We start from the raw sequence: 23,456 nt of genomic DNA on the forward strand, positions 1-23,456 counted from the left end.
GAATCTCGGTTGGAATCACTTGTTTCTACTCGCTCCTTTGATTTGTTTCAAAGCCTACACCATCAGTAGCTTTTATTGTAAGGGAAATATAAGTTTCTGCATTGATAGAGCTGCCTACATCTACTTGTTTTTTTGACAGAGGAAAGAAGAAGAAGAACACGCCAGCAAAAACAACATATTTCCCCCATACCCTATACATAGGGATATAGTACAGGGAGGGAAATATAACTAGCTCGATGGATGGATGTTTTAGGATGTATTTGAAATAAACTTATCATTATTAAAGCCATCACACAGTGAACAGGTGAGCCTGATAGATCGCGATCGTGATTGATTTTTGCGTTCACACTGCTTTTCGCCAAGTGGATTAAAGTACACCGTAATTCGAGTCCGATTGAAGCACACTGCGTTTCACAGAAGAATGCTATGTGATGCTCGTTAAAGGTCATAGGTTGAGGTTAAAGATTCCGCATTGCTTCGCTACAAAATGGTGCAATTTTTGATGATTTTTTATCTCTGGAGAATGTTCTGTAGCCGTGGAAGTGAATGCAATCGGCGGGCTATGATTGCGAGAAGGCGTGAACTACAAAGGCTTTTGTATATTGGCCTAGCTGTAGTACAGGTGATGAACGCGGCAAGAGTTGTAGACAGGACAATCTGAGAGCATGATCGAAGCGACGATTGTTGGGACAACATTTGGAACCAGCCAAAATCCCGGTGCATCAATCGTGGTTTGCGTTCACACTCGATATTCAATAGGATTGGATTAATCCTCCCCAAACTACCTCCGCGAGGTGGATTCAAATAATCCGATCCAGGGAAAATCGATCGCGATCGGGAGCGTTCACACTGCATAAATCAATCGCGATCGGATCAATTCTATCGCGATAATACGTTTAATCCGCTTAAACTTTCTGAGTGTGAACAGGGTCTTACACACTCTGACGGGAAGTATCTGAGGACACCTGTGGCGTTAATAGTTTGCTCTCTTTGTCCATCATGACAATAATTTTGTTTCTACTAGCTGATTTAGTCTAATTCCAATAGTACACTCAATGACATTTGTCAACTTTTGTCAGGATCATGAATAGCCCGATTTGACCAATCGTGACTGTAATAAATGATTTCTTCAAATTTGATGTAAAATTGCATCAAATCAAGGTCTCATATGTCATCATGTGTCCCAATGATCCTGACAAGACAGACAAATGCATGTAGGTCAGTTGAGGACTCAAGAAACTGTTTGAAGATGACATTTGTCTTCTTCCGACATTTTAGTGTGAATGACTATATGCTAATTGCCAATTGAGTATCGGAACCCGACATCTTGGCTATATATTGTACGTGCTCAATCTATCAGGGACTCTTGCTGAGGTATTGTACGAATACTTCTGCGGTGTTGTGGGGAATTTTTGCGATATCGAGAGAAAAACCTTTATACAGCCATAATTCCTTTTTACACATTACCAGTCCGGATGTCGCAGAAATCAGCATGTAGGGCATTTGGGCCTATAACTCAAGAAGAGCTAGACCCGTCACAAATTCTTTGTCCAATTTGTTGTTTGCTCATGCCCATTTCATCAGGAGTTTTAGAGTCCCATCATAAGTAATGTAAATAATTGATAATGATGTCAAAGAGATTAACTGCAGCAGTTTTGGGGAACACTCCAGAAACCCTGGGTCAACAGCTGTGAGCAGGAAACTTGAGTGTAGAAAGAAAGTTTGTTCTGATAAGATCATCAGTGTGGTTTAGTTCTCCTGGGAAGGAATTACTTCACTCGTTTCTTACATGCTTGTAGGAGGGTCTGCATGGGGGGAGGGGACGGGCAATGTTTAACAGTAAATTCAGGAACGCTCACAATGTGTAACGTTAGATTGCAGTCCTGTATGTACTACACTAAGGCCACGCCAATTTAATTTCTTGGTCAACAGATTTTTTATTTTAGCATGAGGACATCATTAAAACAGAAAGCTGGGGGGGAAACTTGCACCTGACCATGTTCACTCCCTGAAACTGTGTGCACCAAAGTACAAACTTTCCTCTGAGATTCTGTTTTCATGTTGATTTTCCAATCTAGCCTTTTTTTCAAAAATTCCGTTAACCAAGAAATCAAATTGGTGTGGCCTTATCGAGATTCGAATTTCTCAATTCTTAAGACAAGGCTGTGAACATCGTGACTTTGGGGGAATCTGTTATACGCATCACGGAAAAAGGCATGTAGACCCTCTCCTAGTTGTGCCAGCTTCTTTTCACCACATCAAGGTGACGCCAGGGAAAAACACTGATGCCCATACTGGGGAAGTTGCTAACACCATCCATTTGTAGATTGACGTATCTAACACTGGCCAAATCCTTCCGCTCAGGTGGCTTTACACAGTTCTTTTAAAAGATCACCGCACAATGGCCCCATTTTCCAAATTGGCAATGCATAGTCCCTAGAGGACAGGGGACTACCTCTTTAGTATTCTTGGGCATTGAGTTGTTTTTCAGCTCATTCATTCAAGGTTTCAAATTCAGCAGGAGATCTTAGTAAGGTCCCTGTTGAACAAATCCTTTATTTTTCTTGCCATACTATACTGTTTTCCCTTAGGTGAATGGACTGAACTCTTAGTCTTGGTGGGGCCATTTGGTAATTGTGGTTGGATTTCAATGAGAAAACACAAAATACAAACCTCAGAATACCATTCAGCCTTAGACAATCTGATTTTCCAAGCACAAAGGGAGGAAGATGGGGGTCAAAATTCCCTGCATTGTGAGCCTCCATAATGCAATTATACAAACAGTGCTTCACAAAGGCGCCGCGACTTAATGGCATTTTGACAGAAAAGACATCAAATGTATTTGAATTGTCTGATAATAGGATTTTCACATTCAATGTCACAATCAGAATTTGTGGAATGTTAAAAGCCAAGTTTACCGGGGATGAATGCATCCAGACGCCCAGGAGAAATCTGGGCACTAAAATGATAAATGTTGTTGACAGTTGTAATATCTAGACTAGTCCTGCTCATCTTTAGTTGAAACAAAACTGTTTAAGCCTTTTCAGATCCAGACTTCCCCCTAGCTCTTCTTGAAATTTGATCACTGCCAGCACACAAATTGAATATAGTCCTTAATGACCCTCGATGCACTACAAAACCATTCTTCAATAATTGCTGTGCATGGAAAGTCATCACAATGCACATTTGTCAAAGTAGGATGTGATTCATCTAATCATTTTAGACAAAATTCATTTCTGTATCACTCCTCACTCTATTCCTGGCAGACCATTACCAGTTGAAATATTAGAGGAAAGCATTTATACATGTATATGCTGAAATCATCATGCAAGTCCGTAGGACTTTTACCAGAATCTGAATTATATTACCACCTTTTTTTAGACAAAAGCAAAACTGGTGGGTGATTTAAACAGAAAAAAAGAAAAAAGATATGCAAAAATCCCATACCCCTATTCACTAATAAGTTTGGTGGAACAGTAAAGTACACTTGAAACTTTGCTGTGTTTTTATTTTCTCGGTTTTCGCTGTGACCTCTCTACCAAGAAATCACGACATGGCTAGTAATCTTTTCCAATGTATTACCACTACTACAAAATGGTTTCACCGGTGAATTTAAAAATTCTGAAAACATCCTTTTCCCTCCTAACGGGAAATAAAAGCAACAAAAGTTAATGAGTTTACAGTGTTTGTAACGTATCTTGTATTACACCTTGAAAGCTTACTGATGTAACTTTTTGAAAAAAATACAACACAGTGTATTGAAAAATTTTTTGCTTTCGGCAGAGCTGGTGTGATCAACTTTCACTGATCTAACCGTATGTCCCCCAGGAATGAATAAAGGCTTTGACTTGGCTTGAATTTCTTAATAGATATGTACTATTCAATGTTTGAAGATCGGATCTGTGTTCAGTTGTGCCTTGTTGTATTTGTGCGTCTTCACCGTAACAGGTGCCTCCAACACAGCATGATTGTGTACATTAGTGTACAATGTGTAGTATGTACATTGTTCATAAAGTGCTTGGATAAGGGCCTAGGGGGTAGGCAAGCAGAAGACAGAAAAAATTTGTGGTGGTTTTGAGTTCGCAGTGAGAAGGTCACCGCAGAAACCCCGAAAATAAAACCGCTGCAAACTTAAATGCATTTACAGTATTCCATTGTACAAGATCATACGTCAAGGATGCTTTTCCCACTAGACATTTTATGAGTACCCAATGAACGACCACCTGTTATTGTCTCATGTGTACCATCAGCACACCAATTACCATGGTAACGAGCTATGTAAACAGATTACTGAAAAATTCAATGGATCATTGGGGCCACAAAACAATATACCAGTCTTTTGAAAGACCCTTTGGTCCTCTTTCGACTGATGACGATTGAATAGTCATGAGACTGATATCGTGAAGACGTCTCCGGCGACTATATTTTTTGGCCGTCTAAAGAGGATCACAATAGTCACTCAATGGTAATCCTCAGATTGTTGTCATGACCACCTCGGACCTGGTCGTGTGTCCCTTCAGCGGGGTCTGTGGTTGTTTTTTTCTCGTTACTGCTAAAGAAGAACCGTCACCGGCGACAGAAGTGGGTGATATGCTAATAAGCCTGCAGCATACTGTTTCCTGTCCGTGAAGGAACGTATCTATCGTTTTCTTTGTAAATATGCTTGCATAACGCAAACTCAACCCACTGTCTGGGGTCAGGGGCTGACCGGTTACGGGCGGATGCTATAAGCATAATTAAATGAGGCTAGCAGTCTGCAATGGAAACATATTTTTCTAACTACCAGTGGCTACTTCTCTGGTAAGCACCTATTCCTCGATCCCTGTGTCATGCCACGAACGTTGGGTTCAATCCAAGATATTGCCCATCTCTGTACAGGCCTCAATCTCTTGATTGACCATGTACTTAGCGTCTCATCTGCAGGTCAACAGTTGTTCCAAACAGTAAAAACTTCATCTTTTGCATGAGGAAAAGAACCGGTTCTCTCGCCATTTTACGAGCAAGAGGTCACTGTGGGTCAAACAGGCACCTCAATGGAATCCTGCACTGCGGATTTCCTATGATATTTCCTGACCGTGTCTCTAAAGAGAACCTTCACTCAGCGGCAGTCGCACGACCGTATACCGTCGTCAGTCTAAAGTGGGCCTTTAATATAGGTAGAACAAGGACATTAACCTATATAATGTCCTTGGTTAGAAGAAACTGTCAAGCAAACATTGACAGTTTCATTATGATTACATTCACTTTCATTTGTAACTGGCCACACTATAAATCAGGAAAGACACTCTAAATCCAGATAACTTGAAGACATTCTTTTTGGGAAGATGATAACATTATCTGATACTGATGATATTTCATCATGATGCAGAATACCAATAACTTAGGGAAATATCTTTTATTCTAATATGATATACAGCTTCTCAAATTTTGTCTGAGGTCCCCAGAATTCTTTCTGCAGAATTTTGTCTTACGTTCTCTGAATTCTGCAGAACTGCCCATGTCTCTGGAGACATCTAGGCTGTTACCTAGATATTGATTACCTTTTGTTAGATGATAATAAGGAGACATCAATTCATTTGGTAAATATACTTTAAAAAATATTAATTCCTAGATTTAAAGTGTCTTTCCAGGTTTATAGTGTCAACAATGTAACAAAAGTTTAAGTTAATTAAAGGTAACCATGCATAGATTATGCAAATGTAGATGTCATTTGCATAGTTGAAATATATGCAGGTATGAGGTCTCCAAAATTTGTTGAAAAGAGTTTTAGAAACCATTCAGTTCTATAGCTAGTGACAAAGCCAACAGCAGTACCCAGAGAACAAGATGAGTAGCAAGTGTTATCTACAGAGCACAAAGCAGCAGTAGTCATTATATAAACATTTACAGAAAAGATAGAGATAAGGGCACCTTAAAGGATGACAAATGTATATTGGGCAGCAGCATGGCATGTCTAATGATGATAGATAGTTTGATCCTGGGGGAAGTACTCATTAAACCTTCTTTCCCTTAGGCCAAGAGCAGAAGGCCTCACCAACCCTACTGCTCCCCTGTTGGAGGCAGGTATATGTACTAGGTACGTCTGGCATAACCAGTTAGGCCATGTATACTGATTTGATTATATGGATGACATTCTATGGGCACCTAAAAATAGATGCCAGCTTTCGAAAGAATAGAACTTGGGCAAAAAGAAAGTTGCCCTTGTATGTTCACTAAGTGGTCAAGAAGGTTTTTACAAACGATTGAACTCACAGAACATGGTACTAGTATACAAACAAAGAAATAAATTATTTTCGTTCTTTTACATCTTTTTGGAAGACTTTGCTTAGGGCTTGAATTACATTTTGTGCAAGGAGTAAGTTTAGGGTAAAATCATTACGTTTTACTATAGGATAAGGGGCATTGTATGACATTAATATCCGTTTTCCGATTTTTACCTTCACCGAGAAGGTTATAGTTTTGGTTACGCCAGCTGTGGGCTGGGTCTGTATGTATGTCAAGAGCATAACTCGAGAAACCTTTGATGGATCTTCATGATTTTTGGTAGGTGTGTAGCAGTTGTGGGAACAAAGGTCGAGTTCAAGAATGGTGTATGTGGCGTTTTCCTACAGTACTGTAGCAGACTTTGAATGTTTGTGTGTTTGCATGTAGGTAACAAAACTGACGGAAATGTTGATGGATCTTCATGATTTTCAGTAGGTCAGTAGCAGTTGTGGGAACGGAGGTAAAGCTCGAAAATGGTTCACCTGGCATTTTTCTGTTGGTACTGCAGCGGGCTGTGAATGTATGCGTGTTTGTATGTAGACAACATAGCTCGAGAAGCTTATGATGGTTCTGCATGATATTTAGTGGATGGGTAGGATTCGCAGAAAGGAGGGTCAAGTTTGATAATGGGCCTCCTAGCCGATACCTAAGGTACTGCAGTGGAGCTTCAAAGTTTGAGGTCAAATTTTTTGCAAGTGCTACGGTCATTATTTTTGTGTGCATGTGGTAGATGGCACAGGAAGTATGTTTGGGCCCCCTAGCAGCTTCTGATTTGCATAATTAGCATACAATCTTTCCAAGCACCACTCAAGCTATTTACATACTAGATGATGATGATCCGTTAATCCTTTCTTGAGTTATTCCCTTTCAAAGTTTGAAATAAATCGGCTCCTGCAGTTAAAAAAAGCCGCTAGGGGGCCCACACCTACACAACTTACTCTCCCTCCTAAGAGCTATCTACCACTCAAAAATCATGACCATAGCATGTCCAGAACATGAGATATCAAACCGGGAAGCTCCGCTGCAGTAGGGGGCCAAAAATCTAATCATTTCAAGGTCGCAAGAAGAACTACCCACCTACCAAGTATGAAGACAATCCATCCAGGCATTCTTAAGTTATCGTGTTCACAGACAAAACGAAGGAAGGAAGGGCACACACACAAATGCTGTGCAAAACATAACCTTCTCGACAAAGGTAATAAAGTGAAAGAATCAAATATGTCAATGCACACTCAAATTATTTGGTTTTATCAAAACACATTTTTCAATGTGAGTGCTGTGGGCTCTCTACAATACAATGCAATACTACAGTACTAACTTGTTAAGACCAGGAAACATCATCATCATTATGAACTACAGCCCCCAAATATTCCAGTACAATTAAACCTGTTCAAGTGACCACCTCTATACAAGGACCACTTCATGACATGATGGCCCCATTGACACAAGCATTAAGAATGTTGTCTATAGTGACCACCTGTCCACATAAACCAGATTTTATCTTATTAGTCCCCAGACTGTATTACATTGCTGATTGTTTATCCTCCTTTACACCTACTTCTAAGTTTAGTTGGAATCTGCCTGGCTTCGTTTATTATTCTTGTTCATAAAGCTCGGAAAAAATTATGGTATTTTTCAGGAACAAAGGAGGAAGAAAAAATAGCTGGAGGACAACATGATGTGGACCGGTAAGATGGAGGCCTGGTGAGGACACTGTGCATGGTGAGGGGGAGACATGGTGAGGACACTGTGCATGGTGAGGGGGAGACATGGTGAGGACACTGTGCATGGTGAGAGGCAGGCCTGGTGAGGACACTGTGCATGGTGAGGGGGAGGCATGGTGAGGACACTTTGCATGGTGAGGGGGAGGCATGGTGAGGACACTGTGCATGGTGAGGGGGAGGCATGGTGAGGGGGAGGCATGGTGAGGACACTTTGCATGGTGAGGGGGACACATGGTGAGGACACTGTGCATGGTGAGGGGGAGGCTTGGTGAGGACACTGTGCAAGGTGAGGGGGAGACATGGTGAGGACACTGTGCATGGTGAGGGGGAGATATGGTGAGGACACTGTGCATGGTGAGGGGGAGGCATGGTGAGGACACTGTGCAAGGTGAGGGGGAGACATGGTGAGGACACTGTGCATGGTGAGGGGGAGATATGGTGAGGACACTGTGCATGGTGAAGGGGAGGCATGGTGAGGACACTGTGCATGGTGAGGGGGAGGCATGGTGAGGACACTGTGCATGGTGAGGGGGAGACATGGTGAGGACACTGTGCATGGTGAGGGGGAGACATGGTGAGGACACTGCATGGTGAGGGGGAGACATGGTGAGGACACTGTGCATGGTGAGGGGGAGGCATGGTGAGGACACTGTGCATGGTGAGGGGGAGGCCCGGTGAGGACACTGTGCATGGTGAGGGGGAGACATGGTGAGGACACTGTGCATGGTGAAGGGGAGGCATGGTGAGGACACTGTGCATGGTGAGGGGGAGGCATGGTGAGGACACTGTGCATGGTGAGGGGGAGGCATGGTGAGGACACTGTGCATGGTGAGGGGGAGGTATGGTGAGGACACTGTGCATGGTGAGGGGGAGGCATGGTGAGGACACTGTGCATGGTAAGGGGGACGCATGGTGAGGACACTGTATGTCTTAAGGAAGACTGTAATGAGGGTTACCATCAGCACTCTATGTGAAATTCAGGAAGCCAATCAATAATTTCATCAGGTTCACTGCATGGATAACAAGGTATTGAAATTCAGAATTGTAGCAGCTAATATGTATTACGATGATATTTTTTAGGCTAAATTCAGCAGCTGATTAAGCTTTATGTAGAATCTACTGGTTGTGCTCCATGTCAAATTTGTGCGGTCCAGCTACGAATTATGTGGTATTATCACATAGCAAGATGGCATCGACCAATCGGAAGCCTACATTCCATATCAGTTATGACCCCATAATGCCATAAAAGTCCCACAAGTGGTGTTGAATGAATCTCAAGTGGTGTTTAATACATTAAACACCCGTTCACCCGTTCCATTATATAGGTGGGAGGATATCTTTTTGTTAACATTCGTATCATGTTCACTTGTTCCCAAAAATGTTTACTATCATAAAATAAATCAAATCTTTTGTAAACATATGACAAAGTAAAATAAACCATTTCAATACAAGTCAAACCTAAAGGGGCGAAAAGACAACAGTATTCTTGACACCCCTAACCGTAAGTGGAGCCACCCACAGCATTGACCAATCAGAAGGACACCCAACAGGGAGGATTGATGATAATAGATAATAGATAGTAGAATAGGTTTGAAAAAGATTTGACATGCCAAGATTGCAATGTTATTGAATATTATCTGTGGAAATGTTGGTTTTATAATGAAATCTGTCATCTTTTGTACAAAAAAGGACAAATGTAAATTATGAAATGCATTCTTAATAGCATTAAGGGATCTATGCGTCATACAAGAATTTTCTTAGATGGGTCAGTTTGGATAGGCTATATGATAATAACGTTAATGACCCACCTATTCCTTGGTGTATATGGCTTCATAATGCCTGGTCATGTGCTAGAACCACCGAATAGAACCACCGAGTGAGCGAGCGAGTTAATCAACCCGTAATTAAAACAGTCAATTACAAGGGCATGCAACTTTTAGACTAGAGTTCAGCTCATACCTTTGCCAAATGATGTAAACCTTTACAACTAAGAATGGGAGCTGCCCAAGTCCTACTTACCCCTGCTCTGCAAGGAGGCAGGAAGATCCACACAAGTCTCGACCTAGTCTCGTGTTCTCACGAGATTAGGTCACTCCGTGATCAAGATGTACAGTTGACATCGAAAATTTGGAGGTACGTGATTGCTACCTTTTAAAAGTCACTGATAGAAGAATCGTTTAGTAACTTTTACAACTGACGAATTGAAAAAGTTTCTCACTGATTATGCAAACAAGGTCCTCATTTGCATAAGATATATATCAAATTTACAACATTGCTGCTTGAAGAGTTTCATGACCTGAACTTCAAAGCTGGGAGGAATTGTCAACAGTTGACGAGTGATTAATGGTAGGAGAACCTTACACTCCCTACAATTCCTGGTTCCCAGGGTTTTCCAGCGCACTTTGCAATTCTTGTTGATGTTCTTTATTATTTTTGGAAGAAGAACTTTCTGCCTAAGAAGACTAGTGATGACAGTCATACTTTCCCTGCTGACTGCTTTCAGTCTGGTTTTGTCATTACGGCATGGCTCGAAGGATACCCTAGCGTTGTGATTCTGGACCTTGTTTGTTAGGCCTAGGAAAAGTAATGATTCGTTTGCAATTGCAGTCCTGAACAAAAATTGGATTGGTAGGTAAGGATTCTCTCTTTTTTTCATTTATACATTTCGGCAGAACAAGCACACGAATCCAACAACTGATCCAACAAGTACAGTTCAGCAATGTAAACCTCAAAGTCAGATGCATCAGGACACTGGCATTTCCCATATATCCAGGATTTTTAAAACCGAGGTATTTAGGGATATATGCTAGATGCAACATCAGTAATACCGTCAGAAATGCAATCTTGACAGACTATTATTAAACGTGTTCAGAACACTGTCTGAAAAGCTTCAACAACCCTGTATTCGAAGAAGAGACATCAAAAACACCCCAGAATGGAACAGACTGACCTCGTCATGGGAGGATTTGAACTATGGGATTCGTTCGCTGGAACAAAGCGTTGCTTGCATTGCTTGCGTTGTTTGTGACCGTGTGGAACTCAACAGCCGTTTTGGCATGATTTTTTGTGTACTTGGACAAGTTTATATCTTTAGCACTCTCGTAAAATCTTCTACCCAACAAAGGAACAACAGCTGCTTTATAAAGGTAATTAGGGGCAATATCATTTTCAAGAAGTATTCTTCTTGTGGAAAACGGTTACACCGCCACAAAAATGCTGCTGGTCTCAATGCCACGGACACCCCTTTAAAATTGCAATATTTTTCTATCAACAGGACCAGATAAGAAATATAATAAATATTGTATAGCATCAGTGACAAAGGTAATCTGTTATATTAACATATATTGAAATATAGGATGGTTTATCGTCTTGCCAGGTTGGTTTCAATCAACTCTTTTGTCGGAAAACTCATGGATTTAGGTGAAGTAGCGTTACATTATACTGTTCAAGCACAATTTTCTATTGCAACAGAAATAAGGAGAACATGTTGGAAAATGATTCTACAACATTTTCTTCACTCAGATGTCATGTGCGATAAAAAATTTTATGTCCCTTGTCAGCTGCAGTTAACCCTATAAAAGTTAGTTGGCAGGTTTTTGCCAGGGTCGGTCAAGTTACCAGAAACAAACTTTTTTTCCTCGGTCATACCAGGTATCAATCCTCCTCTGTTGTACGTGCTTGCACACATGGAGAAATAAATTAGGAAACAGTTACTACTTTTGTGCCTTTGTTCACAGTGCTCCATTGCCTTGTAGCACTTAGTAATCTCTTTGTTTCTCACACAACTTCCACAGATGGCAAATCCATAGACTTGCAAAGTATTTTCAGTTGTGATAACATTGGAGAGTCCAGCATCTGACTTCTGGAACTCCACAGTCATGTCTGGTCTACATCCTACGGAGCTGTGTCACCTCTGGGGCACTTAGCGGCTCACCTACTGACCTATCTGGAAATGTTGTACTGACACGGATTACATCATGAAATGGATCTATGCTAAGTAAAGCGGGTATCTCACTCGACTAGGCAAATTGCGAAGGGTGATTGTAACGTGGCGGAAACTGTCGCCTGAAATTGCGAATTTGTTTCTTAAAATTGCGAAATAAGTTTCGCAATTGGCAAAATGGTGCTAATGGGAGAAAACTGATGCAAAACTCTTTTTGATAAATCTTTCCAATAAAGTTATCTCGTATCTTATTTAGGGCCAAAACCCAGAATGTGACATTCTAGGCAAAGTGGTTTTGTTTGTAGAGGTCATATATGTGTGACCGCAAGGAAAAATTGGCAAAAATTTGCAAAGTTGGCAAAATTTCTTGGCGAAATTTGGCGCAGTCCAGTGAGATACCCACTCATATGTACTCGTCGGAATATTCACTTCAACAGAAGAGCATGCATGGTTGGGGTGTTCCTGGCATTTATTTACTTTCATATCAGCTCTTCTCTCAGTGTAAATACAACAGACAGATGCGGCCAATTCCCACTGTTTGCAAGAGAGCTTTAAAACATTGCCAAAACAACAAATAGAGTGGGTCTTGGCAAGAGTGTGAACTTGATGTACTGGCCATGCTGTAGTTGAAATACAAACATCACATTTGAACTATAAGGTCTTGAGCAGCTCATCTGAGAAATGTTTCACCTGTAAAACTAATGTAGCCAGCCCAGTCAGCAATTCCAAGTATGTGGCCCGAGTCAAGCACCGACTACAGCAGCGTCCTTGCAACATGCAAAGGAATTTTGGCATTGAAACCTTTTTGTTGTAATGCTCTGTCAGCGGGCAGTCAGCCTGTGTTTGTGGAAAAACTGTGCACAAAGTGGCCATCTTGTCAGGTCTGATCTCCAGCTGTTTCACCTCGAGGAGGGGGTACTTGAAGTATCAATACATAACAACCACCAACTGACACCCCGTTACATCTTGTCACAGTGGTAAGATACAGCCGTGTAACTGTATAGACCCTCTCCATATACATGTAACATAACATGACCAGTTATCGCGCACTACCAGTTATCGTCCAGTATGGGTCATGTTCACATGTCGAGGTGTATTTTGCCAAAGCCAGTTCTCATGAGCAATAAAGAACGTCATAAGTATGATTCTTAGTCAGAACTCTTTTTTATACAAAACACTGAAATAGTTTTATGTCCAGCGACATAACAGGATAAACTCCTGAACCAGTAACAGCAAGTTGCATAGAAGCGTCATGCATGACGTATTTCATATGCAATTCGACACCGCATACTTTATTTTGTTTTTCAAACTTACATGATAACTAGTATCTGTTAAAAGTAGCCGATGTTAAGCCTTTCCTTGATATTCAAACTATCCATGGCGATTCGAGGTTGAAAACTTTTACTACTTTAAGGAAGGTTTGATACAACCTATCGACCCCCGCACCGGTGGTACATTTTTGCACGGCAAAATATCATGGCCATGCGTTTATCATGAGAACGTCACGTGTCGCTCATGTCGGTGAAATTCACTGCACAACATTGTTTTCTTCCATCGTGTCAAGCAAGCGGCAGGACAAACATAGTGACTTTACTATCTTTTGTCTGTACTGATAGATTACTTTGGACAGTTTTTTCTGGTCTATGTTCTTTAAGTATAGCGCTAGAATGAGAAAGACTGAAGTGGACGATAATGGTTAACCCTAGCACAATTCTTCATCATAAACCTCAACAGGCTTTTAAACAGGCGGAGAAAAACTTTTTAGAAGAGCTGATATTTCTTCCCATGGGTTAAACATTTGGCTCTGTCTGCACGGTTTGGAGATACATACATTTTTAATAAATTGGACGATAATTGGAAAGTTGATGAAAGTTAGACATCCAGGTAGTAAGATCCGCCAAAAATAATTACTCAAGCAACTGGATAAAATTTTGAAACAGACGTTTCAGACAGCATCCACTGTCTTTCGTCAGTGACTAACGATAGGACTGAGAACACCAGGTTTTATACCAAAGCTCAGAGCTTTGGTATAAAACCTGGTGTTCTCAGTCCTATCGTTAGTCACTGACGAAAGACAGTGGATGCTGTCTGAAACATCTGACTGTTTCAAAATTTTATCCAGTTGCTTGAGTAATTATTTTTGGCGAATAATTGGTAAGTTACATCAGTACATGTACATGTAGTGGCGTTGGATGGCCGAATGGCTAGGCAAGCAGACGCTAGATCAAGAGGTCCCGGGTTTGATTCCTGGCTAGATGTTGTGTCTTTGGGAAAGGCGTGTTACAGGTGTTAAAATGGGTACCTGCCTTCGGTTGGCGAGGTCGGTGGAAGGAGAGGGATTGGGTCTGCCTTCGAATACCGTGCCCTAGACACACTGGATAACAACCCACTTCCCCTAAGGCCACAAAAAGGCTATGGGACTACCTGTACCTTTTTACATCTACGGATTAGTGTGAGGGATGTCACTATAGAGGGACCACAGCCTGTAGACATAACCACTAATGACATAACATCACTTCTTCCATCAACATACAGTATTTAGTAATGCTGAGTTGGCCTAAGCCAGACCTCAACTTTAGAATGAATTTAGTGTTTCTCGACATTTCCCCGCCAAGGCCTTTGACCATCAAGAGGACGCCTAAGCTTAATCCTAACAATAACCCTAACAATAGAAATTTAGCTTAAAAAGTCATTTGTAGGGATTTATAGTCCAATTGTGCAGGTGCCGGCGAAATGTCTTGGCGGCAAAATGTTCCGATACCATTTTGCAAGCAGCTATAAAGAAAGCCAGCAGCCAGAGCTATGGGGAGTCCCAGTCCCTCCTGAGTCCAGGACCTGGTGATACACTACACAGAACAAGCCAGACAAATCACTGATACCCAAACCACTTCACCGTTTAACAATTCAAAGATTGTCACTTTTATTTGCCTCTGCACTAAATCTTGTAAAATCCCCAACAATGAGCGAAGTGCCCTGGGAAATCGGTGCCCTCCAGCCAAAGTGATATTGTAGGTGTAGGCACAATTACTTGTTCCAGAGATCTCTCCCCCCCCTTTCACCTGTCATCATTCCTTGGCATAAATCACCTGTGAGGAGTGGTCTGAGGTGCAGGGATGTCAGGGATTGTAGGGGGATGCAGAAATAGTACACCTAACAGGTGCTTGTCCCTGGGCCAAATACAGCCTAGGCATGGCATGAGTAATACATTTACTTTCCCAGTGGTATCATCTTTCGCTGTGGGGGGGAAAAGGAGGTTTTTGCAGTGTTTTGAATTCACATTTGAGGCAATTCTGTAGTACAGTAGTCATACAAAGGAGACAAGTTTGCGGTGTCGTGGATTCGTGGTGGAGAGGTCACCACAAAAACTGCCAAAACAAAACCACTGCAAAGTTTTAAGATTTACAGTAGACATGAATAACATGCAGCAAAAATACATATTAACATTATCTGCTTCATTCTATACATATGCATACAGTATACGTCCGTATATGCCTGCAGTCTTTGTGCACATTCTTCTGTAGCTGCCACCAATCCAGCCATTAGGGAATTATATCTATGTTCACAAAATCCTTACGGCCAATATATCTAGCAGGGAGTCGTTAATGACTAAAGTTACAAGTTAACAACATACAGGATCAGGTTAGTATGAATTCCATTCATTCTTCCCACTTACAGACACTTAAAAAGACAGAATGCAGACAGAACAAGAAAACTGACCCAGATCTCATTGTTCAGAAAGATACTCTGCTGATGAAATCAAAGAACCCACGAATTATAGAAAAACTAGGTATTGAAATTAGTCTCTGCTACAATAATGCCAATCACTGTCTTTGCCACATGTATGTTTCCTATGTCTCTACCACATGTATGTTTCTCAAGTCCAGATACTTGCAATTAGCCTTCAGGCAAGAACATGCAAATAAAATTTCATTCTTTCAAAGAACGAAGAAAGTGATCTCGCTAAAGGCCCTTAGAGGCCCTCTATTGTGAAAGGTAAGTAAGGTAAAGCAGTTTTAAGGTGAAGCATTACTCTTTTTGTATTAGCTAATGGTGTAAAATGGCTCTACCTCCGCTTGCGTTTCAACCAAGCATATGCAAATACACCACTTTCATTGAACCTGTACATTAGTACACATTAGTCATTGTAGATGTAGTAAGATATCACATTCTTATATCTCTGTATTTGTACTTCTGCTTTATCACCATTACCTGTGCTTAGCTTTTAAGAGCATAGACTACAATAAAGGTCTTTCATTCATTAACATTTCCAACAACTACAGGGTCTGCACTCTTGATCTTTGAGCCATGAACACATCTATTGTCCACAGATTATCAACATTCAGACTGCTGAGGTACTCTTTGTGGTCAGGCAGCAGGGCGAAAGTTTGACAATAAAAATCATTTAAAACTAGATGTTGAATTTGTATAAAAAATGATATTGAAATAAATACATCTGTGGAACAGCCTGCCTGTAGATGCCCAGCGCACTCCAACGCTATGGACTTTTAAGACCAGGATATAGAGCTCTAGGGACTGGCCTGACGAGTATGACTTGTATGATTCTGATAATGTATTGACTAATTATTTATTTTTGCTGTAAACTGTTTGTTATTTCATTTATTTATTTCCCGTGACACCCCCCCCCCCCCCTCCACTTGGACCCCTGGGAAGAACGGACATGTATATATATGTATAAGTACTGGCCGACGGGGCCTTCCAAGGAAAATAAAGGTTTACTACTACTACTACTACATAAATGAATAGAAGTTGTAAGTAACTAGTAGTACAACTAAATCAAGTCCACTTGGTTTAACAGCAATGGGTTCGTCCAGAAATCGATGATATTTGAAGTCAAACAGTAGATCAACTTAAATGCAAAATTTCAGACAGTACTGAGAGAAAGAAAATCTCCTTGTCAAAGTGAAAGTTGAATCCATTGCTTCACGCCAATATTATTTCAGTCAAACAGTCATATTCAGAAGCTGTAAACGTTGGTAAAAGGGCATGAGATCTGACAATGAATTGTGGCCGTCACTAAGTATTTCCTGAGTAATTCAATCTGCTGACTATTGTAAGAGTAAGTCACACATGACATACTGTGCAGTTTGAAAGCTACAAGCCAGGCCGGCCTGACCTAGCACCGCTAGCGGTATGCGCAAATTGATACCTCCTCAGTGGCATCAGGACACAGGAAGCGCTTTGGGTAACGGGAAGATGAGACCAGGACTTGTTCGGAAACCATTAACAACACAATGAGCACCTCCAGGGCCCATTGTTCGGTATCATCAATTTTTCATGAAAAACCAACAATGTTGAATCACCTTAAGTAAAGATGACATGTGCTGCTTAGAATAGTGGAGCCCCTGTCCTTTGGACAATTGACAAGAAGCTGTGAAGGTTTGTCACTTCAGGCTTCTATTTCGGAGACAAATAAAATCAAATCTTGCGGAAAAATGCCACAATACCGTTCAAGGGCTCTGATTTACCAGAATTAGTGGAACAAAAAAGGAATATGATATTTCACCAATCTCAACCGTACCGCTCAAAAAACCGTCATTAATTTTTGATAAGCATCAACAATACCAAAGATTTCGTGCACGTGTGTGAAAGTAGAGTCGCCGAAAGCAACCTATTTAGTACGATGTTTGTTGCGGTTGAAATATTTATGACATTGTAAATTGCATGTCCCCGAAGAGTCCGCTTTAGCAAGGAGGTAAGTACACTGGTAGGTGTATTCACATTGAAGTCAGCATCATACCATGTGAAATTGTTTTATTCTGATCCGCTTCTCCAAAAGTCGTAACGAAATAACGGGGTCTGACACTGTTTACCTACATTTTATTGAATTATAGAGATCTGATATACTCTGAAATGGGAATAGCGTATTGTTTAATAGACATGCCCGCTTGAATCTGCCCTGACCAGGCATGTGAAGCCGCGGTCTGGGGAGGTTTGTGTGAAGATCGGGCGATTGGGGAGGCTACAATTACAACAGAACAAGACTCTTTAACACAGATTTTCGTAATATTGCCCAAGAGATCGAGGTGGTTTTCGACTTCTTCCAAAGGAGTCTCCCTTCACTCAAGTCTCAGCCATCAATTAGATAATGACATCCCCTATCCACAACGGTGTGCGGAACAGATCGGTAGGTGGCTACTGTTGCGGGCGGCAGGGCACCACACTACACCCGCCGGCCGCACTGCCAACTCCTGTACTTCTAAACCCTTCTTCAACCAACAACCTGACATAGGCATTTGACATCCTATAGCAGCATTGAATGTCCGCTCTTTCTGCCTCTTACGGAGAAATCATTTGGCTTTAAACTTCGCTACCTGACCTGTTCATTGTAAAACAAAACTCTTGACAAACTTTCGCAGAGGTACTCACTGTACGGTAATTGAGAACTCTTGCTTTGTTGATTGGATCACGACTATTATAGTATTAAAGCGTCACTCTATCATGGATCGTTCACGACGCGATGATAAACGCTCAAATCCCCTCACCTTTCTTTCCGCTTGCTCAAAAGACTTTAATACATCCCATCCTATAGATAACCTCAACTACGTTCTAGGAGATACTTGTACGAAGGTTAATTCTATTTGTATCCGCTTGTTTGTTTGTTTAGTTGTAGAAGACCTTGCGAAAGTCGCTGTACTTTTGTTGTGTCAATAAAGATGACATTTAACGTTAATATGTAGTAAGAACATCCATACTGTGTGACAGTGACACTATACACAGGCTGAAGAAAGTAGGGTGATCATTTCATATCTTCACCAAGGTGTGTTTGCTTGTTCGTTTATTTGTTTGCTAACTTGCGTTTTTCTTGACTAAAAAGACAGCGAAGTAACCTTGTCCGTTTACTGTTGAAGTATGGAATCATAGGTCCTAGGGTCGAAGGAAAAGGCTCACTGACGGACAATACTTGCCTTCCTTTAAACGCCGAGCTCAACTTCGTACTACGCCGTCAGCGGTTGAGACTTTCATTTTCGTTGGTTCTTGTAAAATACGTCTGATACGTTTGATAGCCGGTGTTCTTTTTGTGAATCTAGTCGTATACCCGTCATGGACTTTTACAAGACTCATTTTGTTGGGATCTAAATAGGGTCACGAACTTCGTCTCTCAGACCCGTATAGCAACAACTTGAAACAGGCAAGATAGCTTCTACATTCCCTTCAGATTGTTTCCAGTTAAGTGTTCAAAATCCATGCAAGGCATTCACAACACTCGAAACGATATCAACGTAATGATGAGTGTCCCAAACGATACACAGTCGTTCCTCAATCAGGAAAACGCATTTGTTTAAACAAAGTGGTCGGAAATGTAATTTACATTCTTAATGATTTTATGAAAGACAGTCTACACTGAAGTCTGCATTTCAACAAAAGTCTACATTTGTAAAGAGAGATGGTGGTTTGGGGCTACTGTTCATCTTTAACTATGTAAAAAGGAAAATGTTGTGTTGAACACCATCCTGAAACGATTGCTGAAGGACAGCGATGGATTTTTCCATGAGTTTCTTAAATAGATACCCTGTTTGTCTCCAGTGTCATATTGTGACTTTCTTCCACGATTTGTCTATTGATACTAGTATGCTGAGATTTTACAGAAAATGTAAGACCGAATGCTGTGTAGAGAAATATCTCGAACTTAGTGACTTTGAGGAGCGTTCCGCTACCAGTAAGATTAGAATGAGTGCCCACCCCCTGGAGATTGAAAAAGGGCGATATATGAATTTACCTGTGTCGGAGAGGGTTTGTAAATATTGCCCCTCAAATGCAGTGGAAGACGAAAGTCATTTCATCTCAAATTGTTGATTTTATGAGGATATAAGAAACCAATTATTTACCAGCGTGTCCAAAATGCACACATTCTTTCCCACTATTCCTAGACCATGAGAAAACAACTCTGCTATCAAAATCAAAGAACCCGAAATTATGAAAGAAGTGGGTAAATTCGTCTTCCACTATCTCAAAAGAAGTCAAACCCAACAAAACTAGCACCATGTACATTTTAGAATAGCATAACATTAGATGTAGCCCTTAATTAATATCATTGCATTTTTCATCGTTATTTATGTTGTTTGTCCTTGCAATCAGCCCTAGGGCATGTATTTGCTATAAACTTTGACATATTAAGGTGTATGTAAGCCACAAAGCACTAGCCTGGTATCCAAACCTATTATAGAGCTCCCGAGTCGTCTCTCCGCAAATATAACACCTATTCATGCAAATGCGTTTCCCGCCTAAACTTCGTTTAAGGAATCAAGTAAAATGACAGTTGCGATTATTTATAATGTTTCCAAAATTATTACTTTTTTATTCATCTCCGACGACCCCGAAAGTTGCCGTTGGGACATCCACTTGTGTTTATTAACTTTGTTATACCTAATAATAACAAAATCCAATACAGTCGCGGGCTCAAACTTGTTCGTCAGGTATGAGACAAAATGTGTACAACAGAACCTGGCATTTCATCAGTCAAAGTTGAGGTTTTACCGGGTATTAATTGGAAAGAAGGCGGGGGAAACTGTGTTCGTCCCGGAAGTGTGAATCGCATGAGTGCACCGAAGTTGGCTGCAGAATAATCCGGCCCTACACGCCCACCTCCCCCGGTAATGGGATCCGCGGGTAATGCCCGCGGAGTACTAGTGTCTCTAATTGGGCGGAATGACGGCCGGGGTGCGTGCACCTGTTACATGCCGTCAGCCACACGCCGAGTCTCCCCCCTCCCCGACAATCAGACTGGAGGCGGGGCGACATACGCGGCCTTCCTGTGAGGCTGGGAACTGACGCTGGGGGAGGCGGTAAATCTTGACATGGGTGGTTTGGAAAAAAATAGTAGGAAGGGGGATGTTTCCTCAGATTATGGGTACACACGATGTGAGGAGCTAATTACCTTGTAAAACACCACCTCCTTATAACCTCCTTATCTCATAGGACTCCACCTTTTCATAACACACTACACCCCATGATGATGCTCCACATATACACACCTCAACATTCAACACAACACATTCTCATAACACACCACTTCTCACAACACATCGCTAATCTTGGTTACACGACAACTACCACAGATCTAGCATATCCGTGTTTTAAATCTATTTCGGGGACAATTATCACGAACTGTTTCCTTACTGCTACCGAGTTCTTGTGGTGTATATTTAGGGCCGAGCGTTGAGCAACTCGGGGGCCATCAGCAAAAATCGGCAATATCATCGTCCCCCCAGCTGAGAAGCATTCTATGAACGTCACAGTTATTATCTAAACGTATTTTTTATGGTGCAGTGATGTTGTAACATTTCTCCCTGAATTTTGTTATGCAATTCTATAATGTTTATTTAACCTACTATGTAAAGAAATGGTAGGAAAATCTACTTTCTGTATTGGCCTACTTTACTCAGCCACACTTAAGCACATGGTTTAGAACAAAAACACAACTTTATAAAATGTATTTTACTACAGATGCCCAGGTTTCGTAAGGAGTTCAATTTCAATGAGAAGTTGCCATCTAGCAAAGGACAATGTCTAAGTTGGAAATTCGATCACTGTAACAACTGTATAAACTTGTATATATTATGGTATTTGCACAAATCCTACGCAAACTATAGTATGTCAATAAAGTATACAGCATTCAGCGTTATGTTTAGCCTCCATAGCAGGCTCTGAACCGGCCTTTCTGGGGGCTAAATAATACACCTTTTGCAGCCAGCCCGTAACCATCAGCCACCCCGTAACCATTTTACCGGCAAAATGGTTACGGGGGTGGCTGATGGTTACGGGCTGGCTGCAAAAGGTGTATTATTTAGCCCCAAAAAAGGCCAGTTCAGAGCCTGCTATGGAGGCTAGTTATGTTTGTGTTTTCAAAGTTATCGGGAGTCACGGAATTGCAATCACGATTATTTAATCATTGTACGTGTTTTGTATAATCATCGTGTGTGTGTCCATTCCAGATATTGATTATCATATGAGTGGTCAGTACAGGTTTGGTGAATCGTGTCACACAGCTTGTACAGGTAGTAAAGTTTGTTTTTTCCTTCACCAATAAGGTTACGTTTGTTAGAATGTATGTGGATGAACAAGATAACTCGAGAATGTCTGGAATCTGGATGTATTGTCTTGATGTGTGGTATTACTCTCCAAGCAGAGATGCAGTATCACAAGAAGCTGCTACTAGGCCCAAAATTTAATCAAGGTCTCATCAAGCCCTACCCATGTACCACACTACTCTCCAAGCAGAGGAGGGGTTCCGGCAGGTTTTTGACGGGTTTTTAGGCGTTTTTGTCGGGCTTTCTACTTTTGTTGCATAGCCAACCCACACCATGTGTGGGTTGGCTATACAAAAAAATGACAAGGTAGAAAGCCCGACAAAAACGCCTAAAAACCCGTCAAAAACCTGCCGGAACCCCTCCTCTGCTTGGAGAGTAGTGTGGTATATGGGTAGGGCTTGATGAGACCTTGATTAAATTTTGGGCCTAGTAGCAGCTTCTTGTGATACTGCATCGGAACTCACGGTCTTTATGTCTAGTTTTTTTTTTAATTTATCGCCCACCTTTAATGAAGTTTGGAGACCCACAAAGCGCAAGTCCGTCCTACTGTAATCCGGTATCACACAGACCCAAGGCCAGCTAAAACGGGGTATTGTAGTCCTCCTGCTTTAATTGGAAGCGCCTGGCGACAAGTCAAGTGCATGTAATCACTGTGACACAGGACAGGACTGAGACCAACACGATTGGGAACGGTTGGCTCATGTCCGGATCCTAGACAAGGAAGCCTTCCATCTGCCTTGTGTTAATGCTATCAACAGGTAGGAAGATCCTAGAATAATAAGGACCAGGCAGGGCTAAGTGAAAGCAATCCGTTTTTACAACAAGCGGTTTTATTGTAGTTGCTTGCTAAGTCCAGCCTTGTTTTGTTAGAGTTTTGAGAATGGTGGGAACAGCGCTCAAATGTTACATGTAACGCGTCCTGTACCGCTGACTCCGCCCGTGAACGAGACGGTAGAACACAGGAGGCTACTGTTTGAGGTCCCTGCGGGGTTGGCTCTGTTTATGTTCCAACTTCTCTAGTTTCACTAGTTCATCTCAAGACCGGTTAATAGGTGAGCGTGGGCCAAACATCATCAAAACATCCCGCAGCAGCGTTCCCACTGTCATGGCCAGTTGTGCCCTTGATTACTTTTGGCAACTTGTCATAGCGGTGTCTGTATCGAGACAGGACGTGTTACAGCTACACCTTGACATTCATAACTCATCTAAGATCTAACACTGTTATAGTTCTGTTGCCGTCAGGAAGTATTTCTAAAACATAAGCGTCACATTTTCAAAGACCATAAACTTCCCGCTGTTCCATAAACTTTGTCCGATTATTGCTGATGCTTAAAACCGGACAAGTAGTCTTAGCTATAGCACTTTTGGTGTCACCGTTTTGACACAATTCTCCTGATGTGGTGGCAGGATAGCCTGGTAACCATTCTCTACGGGCCGCCTTGGGGTGTTATAGCGGCCGCAGTCCTACTATAAAGG

General features: G+C 41.5%; 2 long non-coding RNA genes across 5 annotated transcripts in view; one reads left to right on the forward strand and one right to left on the reverse strand.

Annotated features, from left to right (window-relative positions):
* The window catches only part of LOC136431424 (uncharacterized), a 51,549-nt gene extending 38,473 nt beyond the window's left edge, over positions 1–13,076 (forward strand). The window contains exons 3-4 of one of the 3 annotated variants that reach the window (XR_010755055.1): positions 6,014–6,076; positions 7,904–8,175. This is a non-coding gene — a long non-coding RNA (uncharacterized lncRNA). Of the gene's footprint in view, positions 1–6,013; positions 6,077–7,903; positions 8,176–11,782 lie in introns of those variants that run through there. The other 2 variants (XR_010755056.1, XR_010755054.1) reach the window with 2 other exon arrangements.
* The window catches only part of LOC136431422 (uncharacterized), a 101,005-nt gene that overhangs the window by 50,768 nt on the left and 26,781 nt on the right, over positions 1–23,456 (reverse strand). The window lies entirely within an intron of this gene.

The sequence above is a fragment of the Branchiostoma lanceolatum genome, chromosome 3, assembly GCF_035083965.1.
Source record: "Branchiostoma lanceolatum isolate klBraLanc5 chromosome 3, klBraLanc5.hap2, whole genome shotgun sequence".
Classification (NCBI taxonomy): Eukaryota; Metazoa; Chordata; class Leptocardii; order Amphioxiformes; family Branchiostomatidae; genus Branchiostoma; species Branchiostoma lanceolatum.